Here is a 22679-nt window from a genome sequence, read left to right as displayed (position 1 = left end):
AGAGGGCTTTAATGCCAAAATTGGAAGCATCTCTCCTTCAGAGGGTGATATTACACACACAAAGGAGATTCTACAAGTGATGCACATTATTCTGGAGATTACATTAACCCTATCACTACAAGTGCTATTATTAAATCGGCAACCCTTTAATTGCCTTTTCACATGTTAACCCAGGGGTTTCCAACTTTGAATCTAAGTGGGGCAACTATGCAATAGGGCATTATTTCCAACAATTTACATAGACCATTAGTCAGGAATGAGTTAAGTCTACCCATGTTTCAACCAGCACAAACTCCGACCATAACATCCAACCTGGTGACTGGATCCTTGTCAATGGTACGTCTGAACTTCACCTGTCCAAGCCATTGGGAAGGTCTCTTCTAAGTGCTACTGATAACCACCTGAACTGTAAGGGTTACAGAAAAGGAATCTTGGTTACATGCTTTCCATTCCCATCTGACATTTGCTTGGTGAACGGATCCCCTGCACCTGCTACTACTGGACTATGATGAAAAGCAAATGGCTTTAGACTGAGGCAAGATGACTGTTCTGAAACAGGTTTTATATTTTAGTTGTTTTCATGTTTTACAAAAATGTCTTTTTTGAATGGACGAGATTTTTGCTGATTTATTCTCCTGCATTGAAACTAAGCTTGTTTTCAAACCCTCTTTCTACTAAGCTGATTTAGGTATAAGACACCCTAATATTGAACCCGGGGGGAGATTAAAGTGAGACATACTGTTATTAATTATTACACTTCTGTCACTACTGTACACTCTCTATATTTGTAATCTCACCATCTGGTGTATTAGACTTGACCCTGTTACTTAGTCCCACAACACTGATGGAGGAGCAACTCTAATTAAATGGTCAGAAAGAGGTACCACATAAGAGTAACATGACCAGTGGTGCAGTCTTCTATAGTAAAAGATGTGTCCCTTCCTATTTGGCTATTCTCAGACCATGGTATCTTACCTGAAGGCTCAGCTAAGCCTCTCAGGATAGCAGTGTATCAGGTGCAGGTTGTGTATAACTTCCTTCCTTAGATACAGCAATGTAGGTGCTTCCAGCTTCTGGAAAGTTGAGTCCAATCTACAAGGGGGCTATGGAACTGCAAATTTAGCCTTCAACATCATATCACTGTCTGATTGGAAGGGATGAAGACAGCCCCAAGTAAGTGAGGAAGGACCTGAATTTAAGAAAGGAGCATAAGGGGGGATTAAAACAGACCCAGGTTATGTCAGTTGGATGCACAAAATTCTCTAAAATGTTATTGTATGCTGTAGCATTAATTCTAACAATAACCCTTTCACTGGAACTAAGGGGCCCAGGCCATAATCCCTCCTCCATCCAGCTTTACAGCTGGTAGTATGTATTCGGTTAGGAAGCGTTCTCCTGGCATCTTCCTAACCCAGATTCATGACTACCAGACGGTGACGTGTGATTTGTCATGTTAGAAAGTGCGATTCTACTGCTCCAGAATGTAATTTCAATGTGCTTTACACCACTCCACTTGATGTTTGGCATTGTGTCACAGGATGGACATTAACTCTTGTGTTCTGGTGTGAGATTACAATGACTGACAGACAAATATTGTAAAAAGGATAATACAAATATAAAAGATACATATAAAATGAAAATGTACTTAGCTGATAAATTTAATTTGATTATTGAGAAATGTCTTAAACTGAGGAGGCCTGTTGCTTAAAAGCAATTAGTGTATTCAGGATAATTCACTATACACCACTTTCTCCATAGTTCTAGCTGAGACTGCTTCCTTTTGAATGCTTGCTGCCAGTTAAACTTCTGAACACAAAGCAGCTTTTTCCCCCTGAGACTAATTAAATCCAGTGAGCTGGACATATAGAAATGTCTTTGTACAATCGGTGATCTTTGTATGAATGTTATCTACAGAACAAGGAGGCTTGCACATAGTGATCTGAGGTTTGTGGGCTGCTGATTGCCATGGAAACCCAATCCATAGAGCTCCTGATAAACCGTTTTTATGTTCTGATGTTGCTTCTATAGAGTTTAGAACTTTACAAAACAAAAAAAAAGACAGTTGTCAGTGCTTATCCTTCACACCGCATATATGTGTGTGTCTAGCAAAATGAAAACATGAGGTATCAGTTCATATTTTGATCAAAACATTTAAGCCTGCATCCCAGCGTCACGGGCACCTCATTAGATGCAGGTCCTACACTGACCTACATGCTTTAATAACCATTAAAATGCTGTTAAAATCAGATGCGCTCACTTCCCAGGTATAGGGGTTTACATCTAGCAAGGACTGGCTTGTGAGCCACACCCAAATGTGCCTTAAAGAGGCTATTTTGTCACCACCGCCGCCTCTCTGCTCCGTCTCCTCCCCTCCACTTACTAGTGTCAGTGAGTGGAGGGGAGGAGACGGAGCAGAGAGGCGGCGGTGGTGAGACAAGGTAAGGAAAGGAGGGAGGAGGGCGGCGATTTTTGCGGTGGGGGGGCGCAGCTTTTTTTAAAAATGCCTAGGGCGCCGTGGACCCTAGCACCGGCCCTGATAGTAACATTACTTATTTACAACTTAACATTTCAATGAACTAAACGATATGTTGGAGACATAATGTCTGATATTTGCCTGAGATAACCATACATTAAACCATCTATTAAATTCGTTACTCTAATTACTACAAATAGGGGTGTGTCAAAGTTTTATCTAAAATCTTTATCTATTTAGCCCACTGAAGAAAAATCAATTATAGAATAATACCAAAATTCTTGTACCCTCATGTTATAGAAAAAAACAGTGTAGTTTAATTGAAAGATGCTGTAATAAACTGTATAATAATATAATAAACTATATTTCCAGAAATACACTTTCATGAATTTGTGCCAAATTGCTAAAATATTTTTAATACATTTATATAATGTCTTGCCAATTTATATGATATTTAATTCTGAAATAGTAGTTGACTTATTGAGAGATGTTTGACATTATTTTCCTGAATCCTAGCTGTGTTTATTAGGTTTCAAAAAAAAAGTTTTAAAAAAGTTAAGTTTAAAAAAATTGATGTTATTATGTTATATTGTACAACCATACATGAAGTACATCAAAAAGAAACAGTGTCTTTAAAATAGATACCCATATACAAATATTAAGTGGTTCACAGTTAAATGCACTGATATACAGTAATGTCAGATACACTTAAGATATATACACAGATTAAAATAAACATACAGAATTAATGTAGTATCACGATTCACATTAAATAACCTATTTTTAATAATGAAGGAAAATATAAAGTTTTAAATTTGTGAAACTCCAATGTCTCATTGCTATGATTTTTATCTGTTGCGCTATATTACTGAAGACCCTTTTGTCTGAAAAACAAGACATCAAATACATTTTAGCTTATTCTAATAATACCTAACATATAATAGATGGAACAAATATGGATACACATAGTAACTAATTTATGAAACTCATAAAAATGTTTAATATTATATCTATTGTCAAACTGCTACTGTGCATAACATGTCTTTAATAATGTTAGCATTAAAATACGTTACTCGGGGGGGGCGTGGTCTGGCAGCCATCCTGGTCAGCCACGTTTTTCTGGAGCTCCTGGCGACCATCCTTAAATCCCATTCCTACAGCAGTTCCCACCCGAGAATTTTCAAATAAACGGGCTCCCCTGGCTCTGAGGTACCCCCTGCCTGACCCGGAGTTAGGTGCCGCCCTTCTCCCTGCCTGCAGATTGCCCTGCTTTCCGGAGGCCTAGACGATTCGGGAGACCGCGGCCTCAATTGCTGAGGACCGGAGCTGCCGGAGACCTGTGATCAGGAGTGCCCTACCTGACCTGAGGTGGCGTTCGTCCCGCTGTCATCCCAGCAGATCGCGGCCTGTTCTCAATCCCTGCATCAGTGTCCTTTGGAGCAGCGGCGTCCTCTGGAGCAGCCTGACTTCCGGCTGGCGGGGACTGACATCCGGTCGGCGGCCAGCGGACTTTGGAGCTGGCCCCCTCCTCGCACAGCGCTGCACCCTCCCAGGACTTCCAGGGTGGGTCTTTGTGCGCATCCCCACTTCCAGCGGGCAACGACAGGCAGACTTGAAATCCGAGGCTTGTGCACGGCGGGATAGCGGGTGTCAGGGAGCTGCATACAGAGTCACTGTCTGTGCCAGCCTTCCCCTGGTTGCCGAGCCCCTGTAAAACTCAAGTGAGTGCTGAGCAGAAGATCCTATTGGGCTGCAGCCCAATTTAATTGTGCCGACAGGATTGTACATCATCCCTAACAACTTGGCTGTGCTGCCACCCAGTGGCTGTTTGTATTCACTACACGATCACAGGTAGTGTTTAATAATATTCTGCTGCCACCCAGTGACCGATTGTGGATGGTGCGACCTCCATTGTTCAAGCTGCAGATCTCCATTCACTTTCAGTGGCCTGAAGCTGCAGGGGTAAATAGGAGCCACAATATCAGCTCCCCTCTATCATCCCACATCCTCCCCTGGAGACTCTCCACAAAGTGGGTTTGAGTATTCTGCTGGAATTGGGCACCCTGTTTCATCTGTATACCATCTTCGCCACAAAAGGGCGCGCTTCTCCAGGACGGTGTTTTCATGTCTTTGAGTGCTTATCCCACCCAAGTGCACAAGTTGCAGCGCTCCGCGGATATCTTTCCTCACACTCTGGCTGCTGGACATTGCTCTGCCTTAATATAAGCTGCAATATGGAATAAGTTACGACGCCCCGCATGGCCCCTGTGCCAGGGCTCTCACTTGGAAGACCGCGGGAATGTTCTTTTGTCTAATCTAAACACAGAAACCTTCATAAAAGCCCTTTTTACCTGATTCGTTGGTGACCCCCCTCCCTGACTATACCATGCCTAGAGGAGGTAAGAAGACGGGCGAATCAGATCCCCCTCAGAGCCTCAAGAAATTTGCATATACGGAGTCAAAGACCCCGACTACTTCATCTTCACACCGCAAAGCTCACTCCGATTCTGACGACTCGGACTCCTCACCATTGACTCGAAAGGATCTACAGTCCTTATTCCGATAGGTCAAGGAGACAAGGAGATCGGTGCAGGCGGTCCAAGCAGAAGTGCAAAAAGCTATTGGCTCACTGAGGGCTGAGGTCCAAGACCTCGGGAATAGGACAGACCATCTGGAAACTAAAATGGACGAAGCTGCCTCGTCTCACCGGGACACGGTGACTGACATCCAGCGATTGCAGCAAGATATGCTCCACATGCAGGAACAGCATGAAGACCAAGAGAACAGGGCCCGGCGTAATAACTTGCTTATCAGAGGTATCCCTGAAGAAGTGGATTAGCCCCTCCTAAACCAATATCTTAAAAGACTCTTTGCTGGCCTGGCTCCTGCTACTCCAGAGGATCAGCTTCTCCTGGACAGGGACGACAGAGCCCTTCGCCCCCAAGATTCCTCCCAGCCTCGAGATGTCATCCTCCGTTGTCACTATTATACCACCAAGGAAGCGATCCTGCGGGAATCTCGCAAGACTGACTCAATCTCGTTTGAGGATGCCTCTTTGCAAATTTCCCAGGACATTGCTCCGCTCACTCTTCTCAAGAGGCGTGAATTGAAGCTGGTGACGTCCATTCTCAGGGATAACAATATTAGGTATCGGTGGGGCTTTCCGTTCCGCCTCCTGGTTTGGCAGAACAACAAGCTTCATTCTGCTAGGTCTATGGTGGAAGCAGCCCACCTTCTCAAGACTCTGGGTCTCCCGGCACCGGCCTCCCTCTCCCTCCCAGCGGCATTGGGACCGTTGCCTGGCTCTCGGGGACCCACTTCTGCTGCCCGGAGGCTTCCAACTACCGAGTGGTCGACTGTGTCAAGAACCACTAAGTCATCGGCTGCTGCTCAAGCACCCTGATTTATGATGATTGAGTTTCTTTATTGCTTTCTGTCTCAGAAACCACTCTGTTTAATATACCTCCCCGCTGCATGACTGACCGTTGGTTATCGGCTCTTCTCATGTAGATTGGGAGGAATTGGGTTCCATTGAACTAAGTTGTTGGGCTCACTGGTTTTGTTTTGTTTTTTTTACTAAATTTCTGTGTGTTTGGTTATAGTATTGTTTTCTTAAATGTTTCAATATGCTAGTCACCTACTGCCCTTATCTCATTCTCTTTACTTGATCGGTTCTCTGGTCTTGGGTAGTAGTTTGACCTTCATCCCCTTCGACATTTCTTTTCTACATAGCTTCCTAAATTGCGCTTTAGACCCTGGCCGGGAGGTAATGTAGGTGTCTACATTGTACGGCTGGAACTCCCAGGCCTTTTCACTGTCTGTATTCCTGGCCACACTCCCACAATGGGCATAATGCCCTTGCCCGGCCCTCCCTTGCCATTGGCATTGCCCCTTACCTTTCCTGGCCGGCATCATGGACCAGGTGTGTCCCCGCACACTGGCCCTGTCCACTACCCTATTTCCTTCTCTTTTCCTTCCTACTTCTCTCTACCTCAGGCACTATTTCATACTCCTCGTTCTTATTACATTTGTGTTAACTTGGAACTGTTTTTATTTTCCTTTGTAGCGTGACCAGTCCTCGCTGGGGGACTTGAGGCGGCCCTGTCTTCACCTCCCGATGGCTCTTAGGATCTTCTCATTGAACATCAAAGGTTTGAACAGCCCACAAAAGCGCACAACACTTTATCTTACACTTAAACAACATAGAGCAGATATAGTTTTTCTGCAGGAAACACACTTTACTCGACATTCACACCCAGAGCTGAAGTCTAAGCAGTAGCCTTCTGATTTTCATGCTTGTGACCCCAGACAGAAAAAAACGGGGAGTAGCTACGCTCTTTGCATCCCACGTGACTTTTGAGCTTTTGACATCTCATCCTGACCCCGAAGGCCGTTTTCTAATCCTCGTGGGTAAACTCAATAATACTCTATGCACCCTAGTCAATGTGTATGGCCCAAATCAAAACCAGAGCTCATTTCTTGTTGCACTAGACTCCTTGCTCTCTCAGGTGCGCCAGGGAGAAGTGATTATGGCAGGGGACTTTAATGTTGTAGTAGATGATACCATAGATAGATCGTCCACTTTGCTCCCCCCCGCCAGTGGCTCGGAGTCCCGTAAATCTAAGGCCTTGGTATCCCTTCTCTCCCACCACCTCCTCTTTGACTCCTGGAGGCTTAGGGAACCCTCATCCCGTGATTATACATTTTACTCCCCGGTCCATGGTACCTATTCACGAATAGACATGGTCTTCCTTAGCCACGATCTGTCATTGAAGCTCAGGGCGGCCCATATACATCCGATGGTCTGGTCCGATCATTCTCCCATATCTGCCGACCTCTCAGAAATAGCATCTTGCCCTCGCCCCGCTACATGGCATATTAATGATTCCATTCTCCACGATCAGCCACTTACCCTAGAGCTCCGGACCCTTCTTGAGGAGTATTTTCTCTTTAATGACCTCCCCGACACTTCCCCCATGACCCTCTGGGAAGCCCATAAGGCAGTAGTGCGGGGCTATCTTATTAGCATGGCCTCACGCCGTAAGAAGTTGGCCATCTCCAAACGTGCATCGTTAACCATTCAACTCCAGACTCTGCAGAGACAGCATAAACTATCCCCGGATGAAGAAGTGTTGTCCAAACTTCTAAAGGTGAGATCTGATCTGAACCTCCTTTTCTCTGAATCCACTGCTACGGCCCTGAAACGGCTGAGGCAGACATTCTACGAGAAGGGAGACAAAGCCGATAGAATATTAGCCACCCGTCTGAGGGCTCAGAGATGTCAAAACAATGTCATGGCCCTAAAGTCTCCTTCAGGCTCACCCATATACCGTCCTGACCAAATAGGACGTGAGTTTCAAAAATTTTATTCCTCATTGTATAACTTAGATGCTCAAAATCCCGGGAGTGCTCCCCCTGCAGACACTATAGCAGCCTTTCTGAGACAAGCAAATCTCCCTACCCTTTCTAGTAACCTATCTCAACAACTAAATGAGGAAATCACGTCGGAAGAGATACTAGCAGTCATCAAGGCCCAAAAAACCTCTAAGGCTTCGGGACCTGATGGCTTCTCCGCAGCTTATTACAAAAGATTTTCCCAGACTTTGGTCCCCCATCTACGCACCTTGTTCAATGCTATCTTACATGGAGATCCCTTCCCTAAATCGATGTTAGAGGCGCGTATTGTAGTCATTCATAAAGAGGGGAAGGACCCCAGCGACTGCGCAAGCTATCGTCCCATCTCCCTCCTTAATGTTGACATTAAGATTTATGCAAAGATCCTGGCCACCCGCTTGAACGAAGTCCTTCCGGGTCTGGTCCATTATGATCAGGTGGGGTTCATCCCGGGTCGCCAAGCTAGGAATAATACTCGCCGCGCGATAGACCTGGTTCAAATCATTAATCAAAGACGTCTCCCGGCCATGATGCCGAGAAGGCGTTCGACCGAATTTCTTGGGATTTTATGACCCTTGCTCTGAAGGCGCACGGCTTCTCGGCTGAATTTCTGACCGGGGTCTCCGCCCTATATAACTCCCCCTCAGCTAGGGTCTTGGTTAACGGATCTTTATCTAGCCCTCTCTCGCTCTCCAACGGGACGAGACAGGGCTGCCCCCTATCGCCCTTAATTTTTGCACTAGTGATAGAACCCCTGGCGGCGTCGATCTCAGGTGTGACAGTGGGGCCGCAGGAATTTAAGGTCTCTCTCTTCGCGGACGACATACTTCTCTCTCTGACAAATCCTCAGGAGTCTTTACCCGCCTTATATAAACTTATAGTTGAATGTGGCCTCCTATCTGGCTACAAAATTAATTTTGTTAAGTCAGAGGCCATGCTCCTTCATGCTTCCCCATCCCTCAGGAACAGTTTACAGACTAACTTTGCACTACGCTGGCAGGCGAGTAAGATCAAATATCTTGGAGTCTATATCACCTCGACCTATGATAGATTGTATCAGGAAAACTTTCCCCCCCTTCTCTAAAAAATCAAACAGGACTTGGAGACTTGGAAGAGCTATATTATATCGTGGCTGGGGAGGATTATTGCTATTATGATGAACTTGGTCCCGAAACTTCTATATCTTTTTCAAACCCTCCCGGTGAGGGTCCCCGAATCCGTGTTCAAAGATTTGCATTCCTCCTTCTTAAAGTTTATATGGCGTGCCAAGCCCCCTAGAATCTCAATAGCAGTGCTTAAAAAGCCTAGGGCTCGGGGAGGCAGGGGCTTCCCAGATATTAAATTTTATTACTTGGCATCCCATCTGTCCCAGGTGACAGTAAGCTATGCCCCTTACAAGTCTATAGCGTGGGTGGACCTGGAGACCCACTATGTTGGGGTCCCCTCCATGGCATCACTCTGGGGCTTGACCAATACAGATAGGTCACCAGCGGCCTCCTCTCTTCAATCCCTTAAATTCTGCTTATCCCTTTGGGACTCATGTCGGGTCAAATATAAATTGTCCTCCCCTATCTCACCTCTGACTCCTCTCTGGGGCAACCCACACTTTCCTCCTGGCAATTCCACGCAGCAATTTAAACATTGGATAAAGGCGGGAATACGAGTGGTCTCGGACCTGGTGGTCAATCAAACTTGGGCTTCTATGTTGGAACTTCACCATAGTTTTGAACCGTTTCATCCGCTTTTTTTTGAGTACTTCCAGGTCCCACACTTCGCTATGTCTTTGCCCCCCCGGGAGGCTCTCCGGGCCCCGACCTCCTTTGAATATATGTGTCTACATTCACCTCTCACTAAAGGGATGATCTCCCAGATATAAAACTGGCTCATAAACTACACTTTCGATGCTCCAGGCCGACATGAGCGGGAATGGGAGAGGGACCTGGGTCCTCCTCCAGACGACTTATGCTGGGAGGTGGTCAGTGAGGGGATTGCCAAGAGCTCGATCTCTACACTAATTAAGGAAACAGCCTATAAAGTGTACTATAGCTGGTACTATACTCCTTATAGGCTATCTCGAATGTTTCCTACGACCACTCCGAGCTGCTGGCGGGAATGTGGCCAGAGAGGTACGATGTTACACATATGGTGGACCTGCTCTCGCATAGTTCCTTTCTGGAACATGGTTCTCACACTCATAAACTCTGTGTCAGAACAACAGATAAGTTTGGATCCCTGGTCATTCCTTCTCTCTCGCCCTATACCTGATGAGAGCGGGCCTTCAAATAAGCTTATATCCCATATCTTGGCAGCTGCTAAATCCTCAATAGCAAAGCACTGGAAAGACCCTAGGGCTCCCTCTATGCAGGAGCTACGGTCTTACATAAGACATGTCGCAAGCATGGAGAGTATAACGTGCTACCTTCATGATAAATCACATAATTTCGACAGGGTGTGGGCCCCATGGTATTTATTAGAAAGCCGTAGCTGCCTATCCAATACGGCCTCCCCCCTCTTGCAGACGGAATGTAGCTCTTGGGCCGCCTCCGGATCCCCCAGGTTGGATATGGTGCGCTGCTGGTGAGAAATGTTTGTATACCAGTTTTCTTTTTGGTAGTCTATATAAGTGTGTGGTTTAGCTTTCTCTAGCAATGTTCCGAGTTTGTGTGCTTATTTATTTATTAGAACTTTCCCATTACATTGTGTACCCTTAATTTCTATCACTATAAAATATTCTTCTTATTGACAAACCGCATTAGAAGTATTATCGTTTTTATTCCAGGCGCGCTAACTAACGGCACGCATGTTAGTCTGGAAAACCAAACTTTAACCCAAAATTACGTTAATTATCATAATATAAGACGCACAACATTTGGTTTAGTAGCAGAATTTCATTACATGTGTAAGCCAAAAAAATCTGTCTTTATTACATAATATTTGGATTAGGAAACAAGTAACGCGCTATGCATTGTTATTCACTTTGTCATGCAAAATAACTTTGCTGCCCATTGTCTGCAGAACCACACTCCAAATCATAATAGTTTAAACACATATTCTTGAATGCAAATTAAATTAAATAGATTTTGTTACATACTCGATATTATAACAGCGCATATCGAAAATATGCATTATGTCACCCTACAAATCTATTAAAAATAAAAAATCTTACATGAATTACATATAATGTAAAAATTTTATTTATTAACTTTACTTAGTCTGCGTAAAGTATGAATTTAAATGTTTTTAATTATTTCATTAAAGTCATGTTATAAATAAATGGTATTTAGTTGCGACATACGTTAATGAGACAAGGCAAGGTGTACCAGCGAGAGGGTACACTAACAGCGAGAGTTACCCAGAATGACGCGGTTCTGGACGCCGCGAAGGAGTCCAATGGTGGCAGCAGCATAAGCCCCTCCTACTGCTGTTAGAGGGCGCATTTGGGATCAAGAAAAGGGGGACGGTGGCAAGACAAGCCCAACCGATCCCCAGCAACACGACAGACAGGGTGGCATAGGAGCTCCATCCGGTCACAACAGCCCTTTATTAGGTGAACAAGACGAGGCAAAAAAAATAAAAAAAATAGTAAATTTGCTCCTGGACAAACCATGTTCCAATACAAGGGGTGAAAATTAGTTTATTATTTTGCAGATTAGCAAAATCCTGGCTACTTTTCATAGAGCACACAAATACTTGATAGCTTTATTTTTACACTGAAATTTAAAGTAGATCTTGCCCTACCCCAACTATAAATCTGTCCCCACATTTTAAATTTACCTCCCCCTCCAATGCAACACGGTTTTGCCAAGGTGTAAATTTATTCCTTTTTTGCTTTGTATTATAATAACATGACACTAGAGCATGCTCCACCTGTCTTATAATAACAGGACCCTGAAGTCTGCTCTACATGTATTATAATAACAAGATACCAAAGTGTACTCTAAATGTATTATATCAGGACACCAGAGGCTGCTGCACCTGTATTACACTAATTACACCTCAAACTGTGTTATAATAACAGGGCACCAGTTAGCTCACACGTATTATACTCACAGGACACCAGAGTCTGCTCCCCCTGTATAATAATATATAATAATAATAACATAATTACCTGGTGCGGACACAGCAGTCACCTCTCTGATTCCTCCTACTCTAAGGTCACCCGGAAGTTCCAATAGAAAGAGAACAGTTCTGGTATGTAGAACACAGCGAAGTTCATGTGAACGCACAGACCGGAAGTCAGGTAACATCTTCCGGGTAAGAGGACGCAGTGACTGGCAGGTTATGTACCTACATAGATATAATGAGATATAACGATAAACATAACACAGGTAAAATAAAATAGGTGATGAATGAGGAGGATATAAGTATTATGAGGATTATACAGTAGGAATTACTGTGACTACCACAATATCTCTTAGATGCAGCTGCTGATTGTTACTTGGGACTAGGCTGCCTGTTACCTCCTGATTGGAGGAGAGGAAAATTACTGTCACATATCTGTCAGTCATCAGCTGTAAGACATTACTTGTTCTGTACTGATATACGTCCTAAAGTACATTCACCTCTTCACTCTATCCTGAGGGATCAATGACATCCAAGTTATTTCCCCTCTGATATAACAAGACCACACCACAATGGCTGCACCCAGTAACATTTATGCTCCCCCTCCTCCCGCACTGAGATACATAGGATGACACAGCTGGGTGCCGGAGGGGAGATGTCTCCCAGTGGAAGAGGGCATGGAGAAAGAAGGTTGTTTGTGAGTGCGACAAATTGGGGAACGAGGAGTGACAGGGTGTGATGGGGAACATACTGAGTGCAAGGGGGTATAGTGAAGAGCACAATACAAATTGTGGGGATAATGTGATGAGGGGCTCAGAGAGTAATCTGTCTGGATGTAATGAATGTATGATTGTCACGGCTAACAGTTATTGTTATAAGCTTGTAGAACAGGTGGTAGAGGTCTTTGCCTTTAGCAGCCCCTTTCCCGTAGAGCTTGATGTGTTCACAGGTACTCGGATGCCCCCAGGTCTTATGCTCTGAGTAGTACAAGCTTATGGTTTAATCCGTGGTGCGGCAAGGGGATGACAGCAGGAGATAAACAAAGTCATGGACAGGCAAAGGTCAAAGGCCACAAGCAGGCAGCGAAGTGGGGTCCAGGCAAAGGGTCAGGTCCGGCAGAGAGACAGAATATCAGAGTCACAGGCAGAAGTCAGGGTCACCAGCAGAAAATCACATTCCAATAAACAATCCAAAGGTAATAAATACGGATAGTGGCCAATCAGAAGCAAGCTCCATAAAGAGATAATGGCCCCCAGCTACCATATTAACAACACTGCGCATGCGCCCAGTTAACAGCTTACAGGGTGACAGCGCTAATAGAATTAATTAACATGCGCCCGGCTGTGTTTTGTCTGCCAGGACGCGTACAGGGGTTGGAGGAGCATCCCGACCTTTGCCCTGGCAACTGCTGGGAGTGACGTATACCGTTCGTCATGACGAAGGCCCAGGAAGAGGGGCAGAGAGAACAAGCGAGCCACGATGGCTCCTAGTAAAGCCAGGGCTCGTGACAGTACCCCCACCCCCCCTTGAGGAGGGGTTGAGGAACTCCGACATCCCGATTTGTTAGGAAATTGATTGAAAAACTCTCCAATGAGCTTGCTGGCGTGTAAACGCTTCAGCAGAACCCAGTATCGTTCCTCCAGGCCACGATCCTTCCACTGTACCAAGAAATGGATTTTACCCTGGACCTTTTTAGAGTCAAGAATTTTTTCCACCACAAATTCTTGATGATCTTCAAACTTAACTGGCTGAGATTTCCATAAGTAGCGGAGTCTAGACTGGCATGCAGGAATAGGAGCAGGAGAGAACAAGGGAAAGTGTTCAGAATCCTAAGAGAACAGGGAAGCTTTAACCTGAAGGCAACAGGATTGACCTGTTTAACAATAGAAAATGGTCCAATGAATCTAGGGCCAAGTTTTTTTACAGGGTTGTTTGAGCCTGATATTACGAGTGGAGAGCCAGAACTTTTAACCTAAAAGACAGCAGAAAAAAACCCTCTATCTCTATATAGCAAAACGTTTCTTGATAAACTTCAAAGATGTATGCAATTTGATAAAAAACACACATTTATTAGAACCATAGATTCCTATATTAAAATAAACATACCTGAAATACATACAAGTTTATACAATGATATATAGTGAGCACATTGATTCAATATGAGGCTAAGGTGTATTTATAATGTATAAACCTCCATATAAATCATGGAACGTAGGATCCGGATAATTAGTATACAACTAAACAGGACTCCATGGATCATGGATATTCTAGGTTTCCATAATTGAAAAAACAATTTTCCGGAGTACTTTCAAAAGTGCATGCATGCATAAAAAAGAGAAAAAGAAGAGAAATAAAATCCGGACATAGAATAAATGGTCTTGTCAGACACACATTAAGAATAATAATATTAGTAAGTTCCAGAGTAATGGATTAATCATATGTTCATAATAAACAATTGGTCTCCAGCTGAGTAAAACAAGTATTACAATGATGTAAAGTTCCGTTGGTTCCACATATACTTAGTATGATTAATGAAATCCTTCTTTTAACATATACGGGAATTGCGTGGCATCAGATATTTTAAAAAAAATAATATACTGGAATCGCTCTTACCACATCCTATAGCTCTCAAAGGAGGGTAAATGGAGAACGTAATTCCAATGTTGTTTTGCGATCGTCCCCGGACCTTCCAAACCTCTGATGGTATTTCCGTCAGGGGAGTGCAGTGTATATTCTGACCTCCAGGAAACCATATGATGAATTATTTGTTCCGCTTCAGTCAAATGCAATTGAAGTTATCAGGGCATATACTTATCAGTGTAATCTTATACTCCACACAGCGCTGTGTATAAAAACGAATAAAAACAGGTGAGGAAAATCCTTTCTGACGCGTTTCGTCCCACAGGTAGCGGAACTTTCTCAAAGCTAATACCCCGATATTCTCCACTTTTATTTATAGTGCATATGGGCGTGGTTATCTTCCAGATGATGTTCACCTTAGAATACACTTCTTCTTTTTCAATTTCCCCATTCCTTTTCAGGGAACAAAGGTATATTGGATATATATCAAAGCATATATATATTTTATTGTTTTTATTTTATGTCTATATTTATAAGGTCCTCCCATTCTTCACTTATCCCGTTTTTTCCTCCAATATATAAAAGAAGAAGAATAAGGGAAAACGGATTGTAAAGTCTTCCAGGTGGGAACGATCGTAAATATCTCTAAAGGGCAGATGATGTCTTCCAATGTGTTATAAGGGTTCTTTCTATCTCCCACTAGTTCTTTCAGTAGAGGATGACAACTTTCTTCATAGAGTCAATTTGTTCATAAAAATTCATAGATTCCAAGTTCACCCTGACCTGGACTTGATGTTCATATATCAAACATTACTCATATTTTCTTCTCATGTCATATGTAGTACTCCTAATTACTTATACTCATAAATTTTCTCATATAATTCAATTTCTCATTGGGTCTGCTTTTATACAGTCCCAAATATTTAAATATAATAACTCAAGACAGACGCATCTCTTACAAACAATGCACATGATGTTTCATATAGAATAGATATCTGAAATATCTAATCAGTGCTCCCAAAGATGTTTACATACTTATATCACCTTTGATATATGCACTTATTTGTATCACAAAAATCTAGAGCCTCATTTAACCCATTTGGGCAAAGAGTCCCTAATTTAAAAATCCACGAGGATTTGCATAAACAAATCCTTTTGAACCTATCTCCTCGTCTCACAGTAAAGGATACATGTTCCAAGCCTACAATCTTAAGGCATTCTGGATTTTTTTCATGGACTTCAGAAAAATGTCTTGAAACACTGTGAGTTAACAGACCATTCAAAATGTTCCGCCTATGCTCGCGGAACCTTGTTTTAAGAGGTCTAACAGTACGACCTACATACTGGAGCTTGCAGCTGCATTCCAGCATGTATACGATATAGGAGGTGTCACAATTAATAAATTGTTTAATCAAATACTCAGTTCCACAAGAGTTAGATCTCACTTTATTAACTTTATTCAGAATATGACCACAGGTCAGACATCTGCTTTTACCGCATTTGTAGCACCCCTTAGGTCTATCGGGGAGCCACGTGTCATTTGTTTCTACTCGCTCTTGCTTAAGCATGCTCGGGGCTAGTATTCTATTTAGGTCTAGATTTTTCTTAAAAATCACCTTCGGTCTGTCCTCCAAACAAGTTTTTAATACATTGTCTTCTTTTAGAATACTAAAATTTCTTTTGACAACATTATGGATCTGTTTCGATTTTGCATTATATACTGAAATAAAGGCCGGATTATTGTTATCAGGTTCCTTTTTTCCTTTACTACTAACCACTAAAGATCTTAATAATTCGTCCCTATTTAATGTAGAGGTACACTAAACGGCCTCACTAAGTAGGTTCTGAGGGTATCCCCTTTTTTTAAAATTATCCAACATGGTCTTAGACTGGACCAGATAGTCTTGATCTTCAGAACAATTTCTTCGAAGTCTACCTAATTGTCCCCTTGGTATGTTATTAATCCATGGACGATGGTGTCCACTTTCATAATGTAGATAGCTACATACATCTGTTGATTTGTTATAGTTAGTAGTTATGACTTTATTGTCACATGCTGTTACTGTCACATCTAAGAAGTTAACTGTGTTTTTATCAAAAGTATGAGTGAACTTCAAATTAAAAGTGTTGGTATTCAAAAAATCTACAAAGTCCTGTACTGATTCTTCATCACCTTTCCAAAGAAAAAATAAATCATCAATGTATCGACTATATGAGACCAGGTTCGCGCCAAACCGGCCGCCCCATATTAGCTCCTCCTCCAGTTGTCCCATATAAAGGTTGGCAAAGCTCGGCGCGAACCTGGTCCCCATTGCCGTGCCTAAGATCTGTAAATAAAACTGGTTCTTAAATAAAAAATAATTGTGACTTAAAATAAACCTAATGGAATCCAAAATAAAATTCAATTTGGCTGGAGTCAGGTTGCTATCTCCAATCAACATTTTCCTCACAGCCTCTATTCCCCCCTCATGGGGTATGTTTGTATACAGCGCTTGAACGTCAAGTGTCAAGAAGCCATATTCTGGCTTCCACTCTAGTTGGTTCACAATATTCAGGAACTGAATAGTATCCTTAATGTGCGAAGCCAAGCACAAAACATACTTCTGTAAATGGTGATCTACAAATTGTGAGAGATTGGACGTTAATGAACCAATACCCGATATTATGGGGCGTCCTGGGGGAGAGGTCAGGGACTTATGGATTTTAGGGAGGTGATAATAAATTGGAATCACTGGATGTTCCATATACAGGAATAGATATTAATCTTTAGATATCACGTTATTGTTCAAAGCCGTGACCAACAGAGTTTTTAATTCTATCTGGAAAATCAATGTTGGATCTTTTTGCAACCGTGAATAACAGAGGGGATCTTCTAATTGTCTACATGCTTCTCTAGTATATTGATCCCGGTCCATGATAACTACTCCACCTCCTTTATCTGCAGATCTTATCACTATTGAGGTGTCTTTTTGCAGTTCCTTGAGTGCTTGTTTCTCCTTCACATTTAGATTAGAATGACATCTCGGATAGCCTCCTTGGGCATCCTCTCCTAGGTAAAAATCCCTCCTCCTACTTTTATTATTCCCATTACAAATTGACATGAAATCATGCAAGTTCTTATTGTAAAAGATTGTAATTGCCGGACTCTTACAACTTAAAGGATAAAAATTAGAACCACGTTTGAAAATGGAACTAGGAACTTCTTTCCAATTTCCATCCTGACTATTGTTAATGTCAAATAAGGGTATAGCTTCTGTGTCCTCTACTCTATTCTCTTCCCATAATGTTTCCAAAATGTCCAAACTACTCTGATCATTTCTATCAAGAATAATAGGAACTCCCTCTACTGGGCTAGTTTTTAATTTCTTCATGGCAAAATACCTCTTTCTACAGAGAGTGCGTACATATCTATTCAACTCCATAAAGAGGTCGAATAGATTTGGTTCCCTTGTGGGAGCAAAGCTTAGACCCCTAGATAATAATTTAGTTTGGTGAAAGGTGAGTTCTTTTTTTGAGAGATTAAATATCCCCCTTATCTCTATCTCATCCTTATTCTTCTTGCATCGTTCTCCCCTTCCCCTCTTTCCTCTGACTCTCTTCTTCTCTTTGGTGTTTTTTGATGTAATACATGGTAGGGATTCTGATGCATTTCTGCTTTCCATCTTGGACTCATCTCTAAAAAATTATTTTGATTATTTTTAGAGGACTCTGTTTCTCTCTGCTTAGGTCTAGCCCCCAGATCTCTAGAGGAAGCTACATTTCTCCTATCATCCACTACTGTCCTATTTTGCCAAGGTGACTGTCTATATATTCTTCTTGGACTAGAACCCCTATCCCTAAAGTTCTTCTCCCCTCTATAGTAATTCCTTTCTTTTGGACGGAATGAGTGTTCATGCTTTCTGATGGTATATTTCTTTTTATAAGAAGTCTTGTTATCCTGCTCAGGTTTAAACAATCTCTTATTATATGTCCTGACCCGATCTAATTCATAATCGGTCTTATCCCTCTCAAACTTCCCAGTTTTTTTATCCACTAATTCCTGTTCAAATCTTTCAATTCTCCGATTAACTGCTAGATCTCTTTCTTTGAATTCTTTACTCTCCTTATGAGGATCTAGGATTTTCTTCAAATTCTCTATTTGGTCTGTAGTTTCCCTAACCTTCTCATCTCTAAAATCTACCAATAATTTCATCAATGATATGGAACATAAATCCAATATATTGTTCCATTTTTCCTGAAGTCCCGGATTATCATTAATAGACAGATTTTTAGTTATCCTTAAGCCTCTGGGAATACGTTTATTGTCTATATACTTCTGTAGTGAGACACTGTCCCACCAGTGTCTCATCTCAATTTTAAGGAGATCTTCCAGTATATAAAACAATTTGGATAGATCTTCTGATTTATTTATCTCCTCACCTCTATTGTCTGTCCTAAAGGAACGTAAGTACTGATCCCTTCTATTCATCCTGTCTGTATAGCTTACAAATTCAGCCATATTCCAATATGATAGACCACTTCAGCTGCCAGAGGAATGATGAAACAAAGGTCAACAAACACGGTCCCTATGGAACCTCCTCGGCGCTTGTAGTCTCACAATTAACCCTAAATATAGGAATATTTTTTCTGGGTAACCCTGCAGCTTGGACCACGGTTCATCAGACCGTGTCACAGAATAAACATAAAAGACAGCAGATGTCCAGCGCTGGGAAAAAAAAACCCTCTATCTCTATATAGCAAAACGTTTCTTGATAAACTTCAAAGATGTATGCAATTTGATAAAAAACACACATTTATTAGAATTTTTATCAAATTGCATACATCTTTGAAGTTTATCAAGAAACGTTTTGCTATATAGAGATAGAGTTTTTTTTTGAATGGTCTGTTAACTCACAGTGTTTCAAGACATTTTTCTGAAGTCCATGAAAAAAATCCAGAATGCCTTAAGATTGTAGGCTTGGAACATGTATCCTTTACTGTGAGACGAGGAGATAGGTTCAAAATGATTTGTTTATGCAAATCCTCGTGGATTTTTAAATTAGGGACTCTTTGCCCAAATGGGTTAAATGAGGCTCTAGATTTTTGTGATACAAATAAGTGCATATATCAAAGGTGATATAAGTATGTAAACATCTTTGGGAGCACTGATTGGATATTTCAGATATCTATTCTATATGAAACATCATGTGCATTGTTTGTAAGAGATGCGTCTGTCTTGAGTTATTATATTTAAATATTTGGGACTGTATAAAAGCAGACCCAATGAGAAATTGAATTATATGAGAAAATTTATGAGTATAAGTAATTAGGAGTACTACATATGACATGAGAAGAAAATATGAGTAATGTTTGATATATGAACATCAAGTCCAGGTCAGGGTGAACTTGGAATCTATGAATTTTTATGAACAAATTGACTCTATGAAGAAAGTTGTCATCCTCTACTGAAAGAACTAGTGGGAGATAGAAAGAACCCTTATAACACATTGGAAGACATCATCTGCCCTTTAGAGATATTTACGATCGTTCCCACCTGGAAGACTTTACAATCCGTTTTCCCTTATTCTTCTTCTTTTATATATTGGAGGAAAAAACGGGATAAGTGAAGAATGGGAGGACCTTATAAATATAGACATAAAATAAAAACAATAAAATATATATATGCTTTGATATATATCCAATATACCTTTGTTCCCTGAAAAGGAATGGGGAAATTTAAAAAGAAGAAGTGTATTCTAAGGTGAACATCACCTGGAAGATAACCACGCCCATATGCACTATAAATAAGAGTGGAGAATATCGGGGTATTAGCTTTGAGAAAGTTCCGCTACCTGTGGGACGAAACGCGTCAGTTAAGGATTTTCCTCTCATCTGTTTTTATTCGTTTTTATACACAGAGCTGTGTGGAGTATAAGATTACACTGATAAGTATATGCCCTGATAACTTCAATTGCATTTGACTGAAGCGGAACAAATAATTCATCATATGGTTTCCTGGAGGTCAGAATATACACTGCACTCCCCTGACGGAAATACCATCAGAGGTTTGGAAGGTCCGGGGACGATCGCAAAACAACTGTCACGGGCACTAGGAGTCTTTACCCAGGGATCACCAGGTGGTAGGCTTACCAGAGCAATGTAGATGGTAATAGGGTACTCTGGTAGCAGGGTGATCACGGAACAGGCAATGGTAGATGATGAGATGCTCAGGAAAGTCTATGACTAGCAGCACTGGTAATATGGAGGTAATAATACACGAGGAACTGTATGGACAAGGGCATGTGAAGGTAGTCAGTGGTCTGCGATAGCAAGTTGTACCACTGCTATAGTGAGGAGGAATGTCCAACAGAAACGAGGAGGTGATGAGAGTCAGCGGTCTGCGGATAGCAAGTGGTACCGCTGTCTGAGTGAAGGAATGGAATCCAAGTGGAGGTATCCGGGTAGTCAGTGGTCTGCGATAGCAAGTTGTACCACTGCTATGTGAGAGGATACTGGAACAGGTGATACAGGAAACAGGGATCAGTGGTCTGCCCTCAGCAAGTTGTACCACTGAATATATATGTGAGGAGGTGTACGGGGAGAGACTGCAACACAGGATGTACACGGGCACCTTAAACACGATCCACAGTAATATGCACAATATATATAAATGACTGAACAGGTCTGCAAATATAGAAAGTCTCTTGAAGTAGTCCAGCACAAGATAACACAGTCAATGATGGCAATAGACTCAGCGGATAGCAGACTCCAGAGGAGAACCAACACAGTCCAGCAAGATATGCAATACACCAGCACAGTCAATGAGAAGTATGCATACCGTGGTTCAGAAGCAGGCAGTCAGATAGGAGTGCAGCGATACCTGAGCGGCAGGAGGCCGGCAGGATGAGAAGTCCCTGGATGGATGAGGCAGGGGTCTAGTAGGTGCAGCGCACAGGTAAGTAGACCAACAGGGACACGAATCCACAGGAATCAGTAGAACGTGGAACTGGACTCATGGAGGACCCCGGAGGATGGAGGTGATCTAGCAGAGGAGTAGCTGATGAAATACGAATCCAATGCTGACCGGAGGGTAGAGACCAGCGGGACACAGGAAGGCGTGGAGAGCGGATCAGCAGTAGATGGACGATAGCGCTGACAGCAGCAGCAGGACTCTGCGGACACACGGAGGTAACCAGTAGCAACCAACAGGTGCCAATAGCGATGGAACACGGGAGAGCAGAGTAGACCAGGAGCTGTTGATCACGGAGAGTAGCGGATGGCAATAATAGCAGCAGTCTCGAGGAAACACGGGAGAGATGAGATGAGGCTGCCGTGCACAGGGGCAGCGGATAGGAATCGCTAACAGTCACGATGATGAACACAGGCGAGTTGCAAGCTGGAGACTGTAGTGCACGGAGGCAGCGGCTAGGAATCAGCTAACAGTCACGATGATGAACACAGGCGAGTTGCAAGCTGGAGACTGTAGTGCACGGAGGCAGCGGATAGGAATCAGCCAACAGTCACGATGATGAACACAGACGAGTTGCAAGCTGGAGACTGTAGTGCACGGAGGCAGCGGATAGGAATCAGCTCACAGACTTGATGATGAACAGGTGAGTGGATGTGGAGAGAAGGCTGTAGTGCACGGAGGCAGCGGATAGGAATGAGCAAACAGTCACAATGGAATATGATAGCGTTGAAGTGGTATAGAAGACTGTAGTGCACGGAGGCAGCGGATAGGAATCAGCAAACAGTCACAATGGAATATGATAGCGTTGAAGTGGTATAGAAGACTGCAGTGCACGGAGGCAGCGGATAGGAACCAGCTAACAGTCACGATGATACAGTTGATGGTAGAAGTGGTATGGGAACCACAGTAGTAGAAGTGGTTTGGAAACCACAGAGGTAGAAGTGGCCTGGAAACCACAGGAACCAGCAGCGCCGAACACACGAGGAAACACAGGAACACCCCCAGAGACTCATGGGGAATGAGACTCCAAGATCAGGCAACGTGGTGTTGACCACAGGTGCTTAATATAGGGAGTGTTGCCTGATCTGCCAATTGAGTTAAAGGGACATACACTGAAGTATAGGAAAGGGCTGCGCATGCGCAGACCCTCAGGATGGAGGACGGCCACGGTTCCTAAATGTCCGGGAAGAAGCACTCACAGTCCGGTGAGTGACAGTACCC

At 42.7% G+C, this 22679-nt stretch overlaps 2 protein-coding genes across 2 annotated transcripts in view; one reads left to right on the top strand and one right to left on the bottom strand.

Annotated features, from left to right (window-relative positions):
• The window catches only part of LOC142159849 (uncharacterized), a 408399-nt gene that overhangs the window by 316886 nt on the left and 68834 nt on the right, over positions 1-22679 (top strand). The window lies entirely within an intron of this gene.
• Positions 1-22679, bottom strand: part of LOC142159846 (uncharacterized) — a 152776-nt gene that overhangs the window by 76715 nt on the left and 53382 nt on the right. The gene's annotated exons all lie outside the window — the stretch shown is intronic.

The sequence above is a fragment of the Mixophyes fleayi genome, chromosome 6 (genome assembly GCF_038048845.1).
Source record: "Mixophyes fleayi isolate aMixFle1 chromosome 6, aMixFle1.hap1, whole genome shotgun sequence".
Taxonomy (NCBI): Eukaryota; Metazoa; Chordata; class Amphibia; order Anura; family Limnodynastidae; genus Mixophyes; species Mixophyes fleayi.
This window is presented reverse-complemented; position numbering and strand designations above follow the sequence as displayed.